The sequence below is a fragment of the Merops nubicus genome, unplaced genomic scaffold (genome assembly GCF_000691845.1).
Source record: "Merops nubicus isolate BGI_N331 unplaced genomic scaffold, ASM69184v1 scaffold1726, whole genome shotgun sequence".
NCBI lineage: Eukaryota > Metazoa > Chordata > Aves > Coraciiformes > Meropidae > Merops > Merops nubicus.
In genome coordinates this window covers 38,694-49,473 of record NW_008614197.1, presented here as the reverse complement: position 1 = coordinate 49,473, position 10,780 = coordinate 38,694, and positions in this window count along the sequence as shown.

Here is a 10,780-nt window from a genome sequence, read left to right as displayed (position 1 = left end):
ATGAGGAGTGAAGAGAGCTCCTTAATACTACATTAAATGACATGAGCAAGGGTGTTGCTGATTCCAACCCATGTGTGTCTGTGGTTCCCCACAGACCTTCAGAATTTTAAGACTAACAGTACCCATTGTTTGAACACACAACTGTCTCATCATGCTTTGTCTTATGATCTTAGAGCAGGGCTAACAGCACAGAAGGAGTTCCCAAAAATTACTTCTGTTTTCAATGTCTCAGTGGTGGGAGTCTCTTTTACAGAAGTTCAATATTTGGATGTGGATTTGTCTAAGTTGTCATTCAACCTCTGTGCCAACATTTGTTTGCATGTTTTGGGTACACTGACTGTGCAAATCTTCAGGTGGGGAGGATTCAATTCCATATTTCAGGCTCATGCTCCACAATGAAGTGGCTAATGCCAGAGATTTGCTGTAGGATAAGCACCTTATGTTCATAGCACCATCTGGTCAGCCTTTGAAAGCATTATCAGAGAAATCGGGTCACTATTTGCCTAGGGGGGGATCCTAAACTGAACATGACTTGTCTGTCTTCTGCAGCCTGACACAGCTACAAAAATCTCTGTAGCTGCAGGAAGCTCACGTGCCCAGCCCAGGTTCTGTGGGAGACTCAAACTGCATCTAGGTTGATAGCTGAAGAGCTGGTCTGGCAGTACAGCACCAATGCTCAGGGGTGGTGATTTAAACCTTAGGTAGGAGACATTCAAGCCCAAGCACTTGAAAGTGGAGTGCACACAAAAGTACCTGTTGGATGATTGGGATGAAGTGCCCACTAGGCACTTGTGCAATCTCTTACCCATACCAACGTGCACATGCATTTGTCATACATGTAGTGCAAGCAAAGCAGCTCATGTGTCCTGGCTAATAAGATCTCCAAGTCCAAAAGCTAAACAGCAGCAGGGTTCCCCTCTTCAGGCCAGATGGCACTTAGAACTCAGGTCAGTGAAGAAGAGTGGTTTTCTGCTGTGTTCTGTGGTGTGTGGTCGTCAGCACTGATCCAAACCTCAGGGGTTAAAAAGACCCATGACCGAGGCACTATTTGGCTGGTCTGTAGCCAGTGCAGCTTTCCTGGTCTCTGAAAATCCAATCTCTGTAACTTGCTCTTCAAATTTGCTCTGAAAACTGAAGTGCACTGGAAAATGCTGTCTTTGCTAGGTGGGTTCTCAAGACAAACCTCCTGTTGGAATTGGTGCAGAGCCCTGTGTCAGTCAGTGCCAGCTGTGCAGCACGTTCACCAAGCAATGCTAAAACCTATTTGCATCCCAGAATTTTCCCCAAGAGATCAATATGCCTGGGAAGAAAGATGGTTTTGTACAGAAAAATAAAAAGTGTGAAAAAGTCCATCTGTTTACAAATGCTCTCAGAGAAACAGCAAGGTGGTGGAAAACAAGGTTCTGAATGAGAAGAGATAATGCAGCATTGTCTGCCCGTCCCTCTTTGAAGTGTTCTTTTCAACTCCCTGGCTTTCCAGTTGTTAACTTTTCATTTCTTGGGAAACAACAAATGATGGTAATCACTGGGCTCTTATCTTGAAGTTGTTTGAATGCACCAAGGTTAAACAATTCAGCATTCTCCATTGGCTTAGTTAAATCTATACTGATACTGCTGCTTTTTTTCCTGCAAAAATCTTCAGGCAAGTGATTGATTAAAAAAAAAATAAAATAAAATCGAGCTGAAGTTATGTCTAACTTCATATAGAGTTATGTCTAACCTGGTAAGCTCCACCTTTGATCTTTGAAAGGAACTCTCCTAGATAACACCAGTTTAAGTCTCAACGGTTTTGAAAACAGAACCTTAAGACTGAGAAGTCAACTTACTCTTTTTAAGTTTTATTGTAAAATGCTCTTTGCACTTTTTCTTGTCTGTTGAACAAAACTTTATATTTCCTTCCCAGCTTCCCAGGCTTTCTTCTGGTCCTACACAGGATTTTACAATTTTTGATGCCAAGTCTTTCTCTTTGGCTGCTCTCAGTGACTACAAAAATCACCTTTTGTTCCTTGACACGATGGACCCTCACCCATTCTTTGTCTGTGTGGGATCTTACCTCAGAGAAATTCTTCTGGTGTCTGAATTTCCTCAAGTTTTTATCTTTGTGCTGAAGTACTTTAATTTGACTCCATGAATTTCTGTTCATGTGACTGACTGGAGTACACGTCTTTAAAAAGATGTAAGGCAGCACATTTTATACTCCATTTCTTATTTCCAGACATTATTTTTGTGCCAAGGACAGTTTCATTTATAGAATCTGAGCATCTCTGTTTCAAGGCACTATGTACTCCTCTTAAAGTCAGTGTATGAATAGGGATTTTTCTGTCATTAGTTTGTATTTCAGCCCTCGTTGCAATAACTTTGGATCATGTGAACTCAGTTACCAGATGTGTTTCCAAATATTTTATTAATTCTTCAAATTCATATCTATTGTCACATTAGTTTGTATTTCAGCCCTCGTTGCAATAACTTTGGATCATGTGAACTCAGTTACCAGATGTGGAAGTCTGTTTCCAAATATTTTCTTAATTCTTCAAATTCATACCTATTGTCAAGATTCTTGCTATATAGTTCTATTGATTTATTTTATTGTCAGTTTGTTGTAAAAAATAGTCAAATAAGTACAGTATTTTGAGATAAAGTACTTGAAGGTGTGAGAGGAGATGATAAGAGGACAGTGCTCACAGGTAGAGCTAGTAGGCAAGAAAAGCCAAAATCTGGGCTCTAGCCAGGTTAAAGTACTTGTTTTGAAAATGAGCATATGTACAGGACTGTTGGCTGTAGAAACCTCTCCAGGCAAAGTCTAGATAGCTGCTGGAAAGTGTGTGTGAGAATGGTGATAGTCCCATATGTTTCTGAGGGAAACATGATAGTCCCACATGCTACCTCAAAGCTGAGTATTTAGACCTCGTGTTACAGATAGATTTGTTGTCATATATTCTGCTTTATATTTTAAGGACAAGCACTGCTTTGATGCAAGGCTGCCTGGATACCTGGATTTCCTTTTCTTACAGCAATCCAAGGCAAAAGCTGGGGTATGCCCCAGACAGTTGGATCCCCCAGATCCCAACAAAGTCAGTGCCTTGGCACTGACTCCAGTCTGAAAGGTGCTGAGTTGTGGGATACCCTTCTGAGATTGGTTAATATGTCCCAAAGGAGGTCATAGGAAGACCTGTCTGCAACCATCATGTCACAAATTGACCTGAGTAAAATTTAAGGACTGCACCAGCCCCTGTGGCTGAAGTGCTGGTGTGGCCTAGAGCTGATCTGCAGCAAGGGCTTTAGTTCACCTGTAGCCTGCATTCCTGTCCTGAACAGTTGAGTTGGGTTCTACATGGCAGTGAAAGGACCATGTTTAATTTTCATAGGTCTCCTGGTTCAACAAGTCATATTACTGCCTCGTAAGCCAGACATCTATACAGTGATGTCCATGGCATGCATGCCAGCCAGAAAATTTAGGGGTAGAACACAAGCCTTGCCTTGCTCTGACTTGGCATGTTATTTTTCTCAGCCACACCGAGTAAACTGTAAAATCTTGATCCATTCATTATTCACACCCCAACTCTGAGTTATACGTACAATTTTTGCTGGCAAAACAATGAACAATACTAGTTCTTCCATCAATAACTTGGACTGTCTGCCTGCTGCTAAATGGTATCTTTCACCCAGATCTGTGTTATGCTTCGTGGCACCCCATCTATCACAGATCATGCTGGCAAAGTGAATGTAGGCTCTCTAAATATACCTGCTATTCCAGGGGCTCTTTGTTCTTTTTCTACCCCTGGCAAAATAAAACAAGGAGAGTGATGCATAGCTTCCAAAGAAGCAAGGTTACTGAATTATAGATAGATTTTGCAGTGTCTTTAAAAGCCTCTAAGCTAGTAAAATGGCTTAGCAGGAGCTTTAATTACTTATCAGTTGTGGCCAATGTTCTCTTGTCCCCAGCTACCTGCAGCCCCTGTTCTGCAAACACTATAAAACACCATTTGGCAGGTTACAACCAGGAGGAGCCATATCTGAGACAAAGCACTGGGAGAGTTACTTTTTTTGGGCCAGGAATTCCCCAAAACCTCCTGTGCTGCCACCTGCAGTGAATGACAGTTCATGATAGATCATGCAGGCAAGTGCTCTGATACTTTTAGTTTGCAGACCAGCATTTTTTCAGAGGAGAGGAAAGCACTGTCTCTTTACCTATCTGGGGAAAAAAAATCCACCATGGTTTATTGGGAAGCACTTTGACATCTGTTTGAAAGCCACTGTGGAAATGCTAAAACTCTTAGATGTATTTGCTCTCCCTCTTTTGTCCTCCCATCCTCATTTCTCAGTTTGTTTAGAGATAAGGATATCAGGGGTGTGGTTCCTTCATAACAGCACAGTATAAAGCTGCAGCATGGCATTAAATGTCTTGTGATGTGTGAAACAGCAGGGCTGTCTGGCCACACAGGAGTGGTGCTGTTCAGATTTTAAGACCACTTTGTCCCAAGGAGCCCTGAGTACTTCCTGCTCCTAGATCATTACCGTGGTGTGTTTGCTCTGCTGCCTGGGTGGCTTTTATTGGTTCCTGATGTGGTACAGTGAGTCATTTCTCACAGTTTGTGCCTCTCAGAAATACTACCACAAGTCCAGTAAACTGGAGCCCACTGAGAATGAAAATCAGTTTTATTTAGATACATGTGTGGAGTTTGGCATTTAAAATACTCCCCAGAGGATTCTGATCTGACTCAACTATTTGAGAACATTTAAGGAGTTAAAGGCAGGAAAATCTGGCATAATTTTATGCCTTGTGAAGTGCTGACCATACCTACCTCCATAATTTGGTCTGGGTTTGTGCACACTTAAACAAGTGAGCATCTCCTCCTTCAAGGCATGGTTTGTAACCTCACCACAACACTTTGCTAGAAGTTACTGGCAAAAGACTGACTTCCTTCTAGTTTTTCATGGCAGTGGGAGTGGACACAGGTAAATGTTTTCACTGCAGATAGACTTCCAGTTGTGGTTAATTTTTTTTAAAAAAGCTTCCACCCTCAGATTTGGCCATGGTTATAAAGTGCATTTCACAGGTATGGGCTGTGTATGGGTATGATTGTGTATGTGCTCTCTTAGTATTGCTATCCAGTTGGAAAATATGAGAATTTACTTGCTATATTTTTTGCTCTGTATGTCAAGTATATATGGGATACAAGAAAATAGCCTAAAAGAAATGTAAAGCCTAGCATGAGGATGTTCCATACATCGAGTGAGGGGAGTACTTATCCTACCAGGACAGACTGAGAGAGTTGGGGCTGTTCAGTCTGGAGAAGAGAAGGCTCCCAGGGGACCTTATTGTGGCCTTCCAGGATCTTAGGGGGGCTACAAGAAAGCTGGGGAGGGACTTTTTAGGCTATCGAGTAACAACAGGACTAGGGGGAATGGGGCAAAGCTGGCAGTGGGCAGATTCAGGCTGGATGTGAGGAAGAAGTTCTTCCCCAGGAGAGTGGTGAGACCCTGGAATGGGTTGCCCAGGGAGGGGGTTGAGGCCCCATCCCTGGGGGTCTTTAAGGCCAGGCTGGAGGAGGCTCTGGGCCGCCTGATCTAGTGGGAGGTGTCCCTGCTCATGGCAGAGGGGTTGGAACTGGGGGATCCTTGTGGTCCCTTCCAACCCTGACAGATTCTGATCTGTTTTAGCAGAGGACTTTAGAGCCCTAATGGCTCAAGGGTTGGACTTGATGATCTTGGAGGTCCCTTCCAACCTGATTCTACTTATCCTGTGTTCAGCAATAGGACTACTGAAAACCAGCTGGGGTCAGAAGAATCACTATTATCCCGGGACTTATTCTCTTTCTGTGAATTTATTCAGTAATCCTTTATCAGTGTCTGATACTATGAAGTTGTCTTGGCTTATGGAGAGCTGGGTATGGTGCTAATGAGAGAGTCACGGGTGCCTGGGCTGAGGACGATGTACATGTGGAAGGGAAGCTGGTGTGACACCACTGCAGCTCCTTGTGCACCACTGCATTTGCTGACAGAGGTTTCTGCATAATGATGCTTGATCTGGTGTGTCCAGGCTGTGAGAGAACTTCATCAGAGGGGCAATGGGCGAGGTGCTTGGCTAGAAAAAGAAAGTGCATGCCAAAGGGTGACAGAGGCTTTGCTCTGGATCACGGTACGGGGTCAGACTGAGTCTGTGCAGCATAAAACCTGTGCAACACAAACAGGAGACTGCAGGGCTGGGAGGAGGTTTGTGATTTTTGCTGGCTTTCCTGCTTCTTCCTCTCTTTTCTCTGCTTCCATCGCAGCAGAGAGCATACCCACTCCTCACAAATAGCTGGAGCAGGGAGTCCTGTCAGTAAAGGCAGCACAGCAGTGTGGAAACAAGAGTTTTTCTCCCTGGGAAGAGCTGGAGGGAATCCATGTTTGTGCTGCCCCTGAAATTGAGAGTTTCTCTCTGGAATAATAGTAAGCACAATATTTATGTTTAAAAAAAAAAAAGGAAGTGTTTCAAACCAGAATATGGTTTTCATGCAATATGAACATTTTCTGAAGAAAGAACATGAAAATGTTGAAGGTCAAAAGCTGATCTCCATATTAGAAAATCTGATGATGAATGGAAATTTTTTACTGATTCTAATAATTAAGATACTTTGTCAAAGTCCAGGACAAAAGTTGCCAGTTTTAATGTGTCAGTCTTCATTTATAAGATCTCCAATTTATTAACAGACAGAAGGGAGCACAAGTAGATCACATACAGTCTAAAAGCATATGCAATTCCTAAATATGGCAAACAAGCCAAACCAAAAAAATTCCTTTCCAACACTAAGAAGTAACCAAGTACCAGAAGTCCTAGCTCTTGAAAGGAAATTAAGTCTTCTGGCTACATGGCTTCTGCTAAGATTTTCTGTATCAGTGATGAAGACAATGTGCTACATCTTGCCTGAAGAAACCACAGTTTGTGTGCAGGCTTTAATTGTTTGCCTAAACTTTATCCCAGAATTTCAAAAGCAGCCAGACGTCTTGGGTGCTTCTATTCTTGAAATCCAATTTAGGACATTCCAATATTTATGTTTATGACATAATGCTTGTGGTCAAATGCTTGTAGTCACCTCTCTCAATCTTGGTTTTCCTTCCCCTGAATGGGAGGAGTATCTTCCTGAATCATTTGAGTCACCAGTTTTCTTCATGATATCTATTTTAACAGACTAGAGGTAAGAATTATTTTATGAGGAGGGTGATGAAAGACTGGAAGAGCTTGCCTGGAGAGGAAGGTGGTAGATGCCTGGTGCCCAGAAACATTCAAGGTCAGGTTGGATGGGGCTCTGTGCCACATGATCCAGTTACAGATGTCCATGCTCATTGCAGGGGGGTTGGACTAGATGAGCTTGAAATGCCCCTTCCAAGCCAAACCATGCTATGATTCTATCCAGGGTTTTACCATTCTCCTGTGTAGTGCTGAGGTTCAGCACAGCTCAGTGGAGCTGAAATAGAAACAAGGGTGTGCAGACAGCTGAGTCACAACTCAAAGAGTTAAACTCCTTAAACCAAAAAGTACAGCATCACTTTCAGCTTTCTGTTACTGAGAGAGATTAATAAATCTGACTGAAGACATAAATTATCACATCACTATCTTTTGATGACTTTAATGTGGATTTAATGATCTTAGGCTGATTATTTATAGACTGTCTGTGCTAGAGATGAAAGCTGAACTTGGAACCCCCGTGAATCAAAACTGTAACAATGAGATCATTTTCCTTTCAGATGTAAAAGTGTTAAACTCATTCAGTTAATAAAAAGAGAGTAACAGAGTGAGATGGAGGAAGAGGTGTTTATTAGCTTGCATTTGAGTCTTGCGGGACTATAAAAAATTCCAAGTAATCTTCACAGATTTGCATATCCCAGGTGATGGGAGTGGGCTGTGGTGAGATGCATGAACTCTTATATAGGAGGTGGCATATTTGTTCTGGCAGTAAGGAGGATCAGAGTTTAGTGATCATGGCCAAGGACTCAAGCATGCATCTCTGATAGATTTAACCACCAAAATCACAGGCTGTTTCTTTTGCTGATCTACTGTGCAATGGTATTGTGAGTGCTTCCCTCTTAGAACTGGTAATTCAAAACAGAGATAGTGAGGAACAGTGAAGGGACTGAGGCATTGCTGCACCTCAGTCAAGGGACTGAGGGACTTTTTGTTCTTTTCTCCTGCCACCAGCCTGCTTCAGGTTCCTGTGGATCCCCCAGCACTTCTCAGAGTTTTCCTCAGCAGTCAAACAGAAGATATGGTGCTGTGCTAGGAAAATGCAAAGGACAGCTCGTGTAAAATTCTTCACCACCAAAATCAGTCTTCTGAAATGGCCATCAACAATTGTTCCTGGATTTTCACCATCATTTGCAGTCTGTAGTAATGGAAGTTGGTGGAGAGTGATGATGTGCCCCAGCATCAAGAATTTCTCTGTCCTTTAAGAGGAGATTTTGAGGGGGAGGAATGATGTGGTTTGCACAGCCAAGTGTGTTGCATTGCATTTTGTTTGTGGTGGGAACTGCACTTTTATCTTTGTCATGACTCTCTGTTTATACTAACTCATCTGTGCTGAAACAAAGAGCTCTGTGACCCCCTTGAGGTCCCAGCCAGAGAGCCAACATTCAAGCAACGAGTGTGTTTGTTACATTTACCTTACCTTAGCATGCACTGCTGGTGTTAAGATGTTTGGGGAAGAGCTTGGACAATTCTTGCTCATACTGTGCTGCAGGATTTGCTGGTGAACTGAGCATCAATGTGCAAGGAACAGCCCAGCTGTGGTTACAGCTGTGTCAAACCTGGGGCTGTTAGGGTGTCTGTCTTACCTGTTGCAGGCCCACTCTGCTCCCCTTCATTTGCTTTCAGAGCTAAATAACTTCCCTGTCAAATTTGAAGATGTAGGAACAGGGAGAGTTTTGAGAAGGGTCTTGAAAATGGCTGAGGCTTCACCTCCCTCTGGTGTGGCTGTTTCCATCAAGCAATTCTGAGTGAATCCCCCTGTGTAGAATGCCTCCAGGTATCAGTGGTAACTCCCACACCCCCTCTTAGCCTGTGATTTAAAGGGGGAAGGCCAGAGTGTAAATTGGGCTCTTTCTGCACATGCTGAGGTTTACATAAACTGTGTAGTGCTTTTGAATTTATTTACACACACCAATGCACACACAAAAAATGCTGAATATTCCTCTCCAAGGTAGTACTTAATCCTATATGCACCCAGAATTGGAGAACGACCATAGGAAAAAAAGAGTAGCTTGAGCTCTATATGTAGCTATATAAATGTGAACATCATTACTTATCAATACTGTCCAGAATCCAGAACAGAAGGGTTTTTAACTCAGATGGAAGCAGGCATAAAATCTGAAGACTGTACATAGTTATGTAAAGCAAAGCAGGCCAGTGGCAGATCATTTTCTCTGCTATTTCTTTAATTTTCTTTTTCTCTCTAATTTTTAGAACGGGAAGGCATGTAAGCATCCGAAACCTGATTGAAATGCAACTCATGAAAACCTCACATTTATATGCCAAGCAGGCATTCCCCAGGTAGGCAGCTCTAATGTGATTGCCCTGAGGTGGAAGGGCCAGCCACAGTGTGGAAAGAGTAATTTATTTCTGTGCCAGCTCAGCCTCTCTGCTCGGGCTGCTGGTGTGGGTGGCAGTGAGTGACTGAGAGGGGCTGGAAACAGTCTTCCTCCCACCCCCCCCAAGAGGGGAAACCCTGAGCTCGTGGTGGTTTTGCTGCACTCTGGGATCTTGTGGCATTTTATCTGCTGTTCTAGCGTTGGCATCTGCCACCGTTTGTGGTCTGGCCTCCGTTTCATGTTGAGCTGTGAGGCTGAGCTCAAGAACGGCTGCCTTGGGGAGGCCCTGAATTCCCATCTTCAGGGATGTGGGAACAGGGGAGGGGCAGCTCTCAGTACTGGTGGAAGCCCAGTTCTTGTCAGCTGTGCTTGGTTAAGGAAGACTTCTAGCCCTATGCTTAGATTGGTGTTTAGAGCTAAGAAAAGTAAACGTGTTTGGATCCAGGATTTTCCAAGATTCTTGAAGGCTCAGAAAGATAACAGGGCAGGAGCTGGCAGAAGTTTGTGTGTGGTTAGTTTTACATCTGGCCCCTGTGCCCTGGAAGGTTCTGGGTTTGGTGTAGAGTAGAGGTTTGTGCTGGGGGAAGAGAAGCCTCCATGCTTCAGAGCATCCCAGGGGCCTTCATGATGCACAGAGCAGCAGTTACAACCACACCACCCCAGGAGCAGCACACCCAGGCTGTGGTCACAAGGGCTGAAGCCTTCCAAAACAGTGATTGCATTATTGTAGTGCATGGCAACATTGAAACTTTTATTTTATACACATTCAGGTTGGCTAACAAACTAGCAGATATTGCTGATCAGTGACCCAAACCCAGAACTCTTATTCTGAAAATGTTTGATCTCTCTAGATTGGTTTTCATCCTGAATAGTGAACAAATGGAACACCCAGTGAAATAAATTAGTTCAGATTACAGAGGTATTTTTCATTCTTCTTTTGTATTTCTTGCTACTTGATATGTTAGAGATAGATGAAATATAAAGTTTCTTCTACATAAGGAGAGGGATCCTTCTATTTCTAAAATTGTTGGGAGAGAATATATTGCTCTCCTGAAACCCCCTCCTGCCCCTTTTCTTCACAAGATAAAAATTCATCAAAATCAGCCTGGCTCCATGAGCTGTGTTAGCTTTGATCCAAGCATATTTTCTGTCAGGAAAAACATATTCTGTCAGTGTTGCTGTGTTAGGTGTGTATCTGAGTGTGCATAGACACATA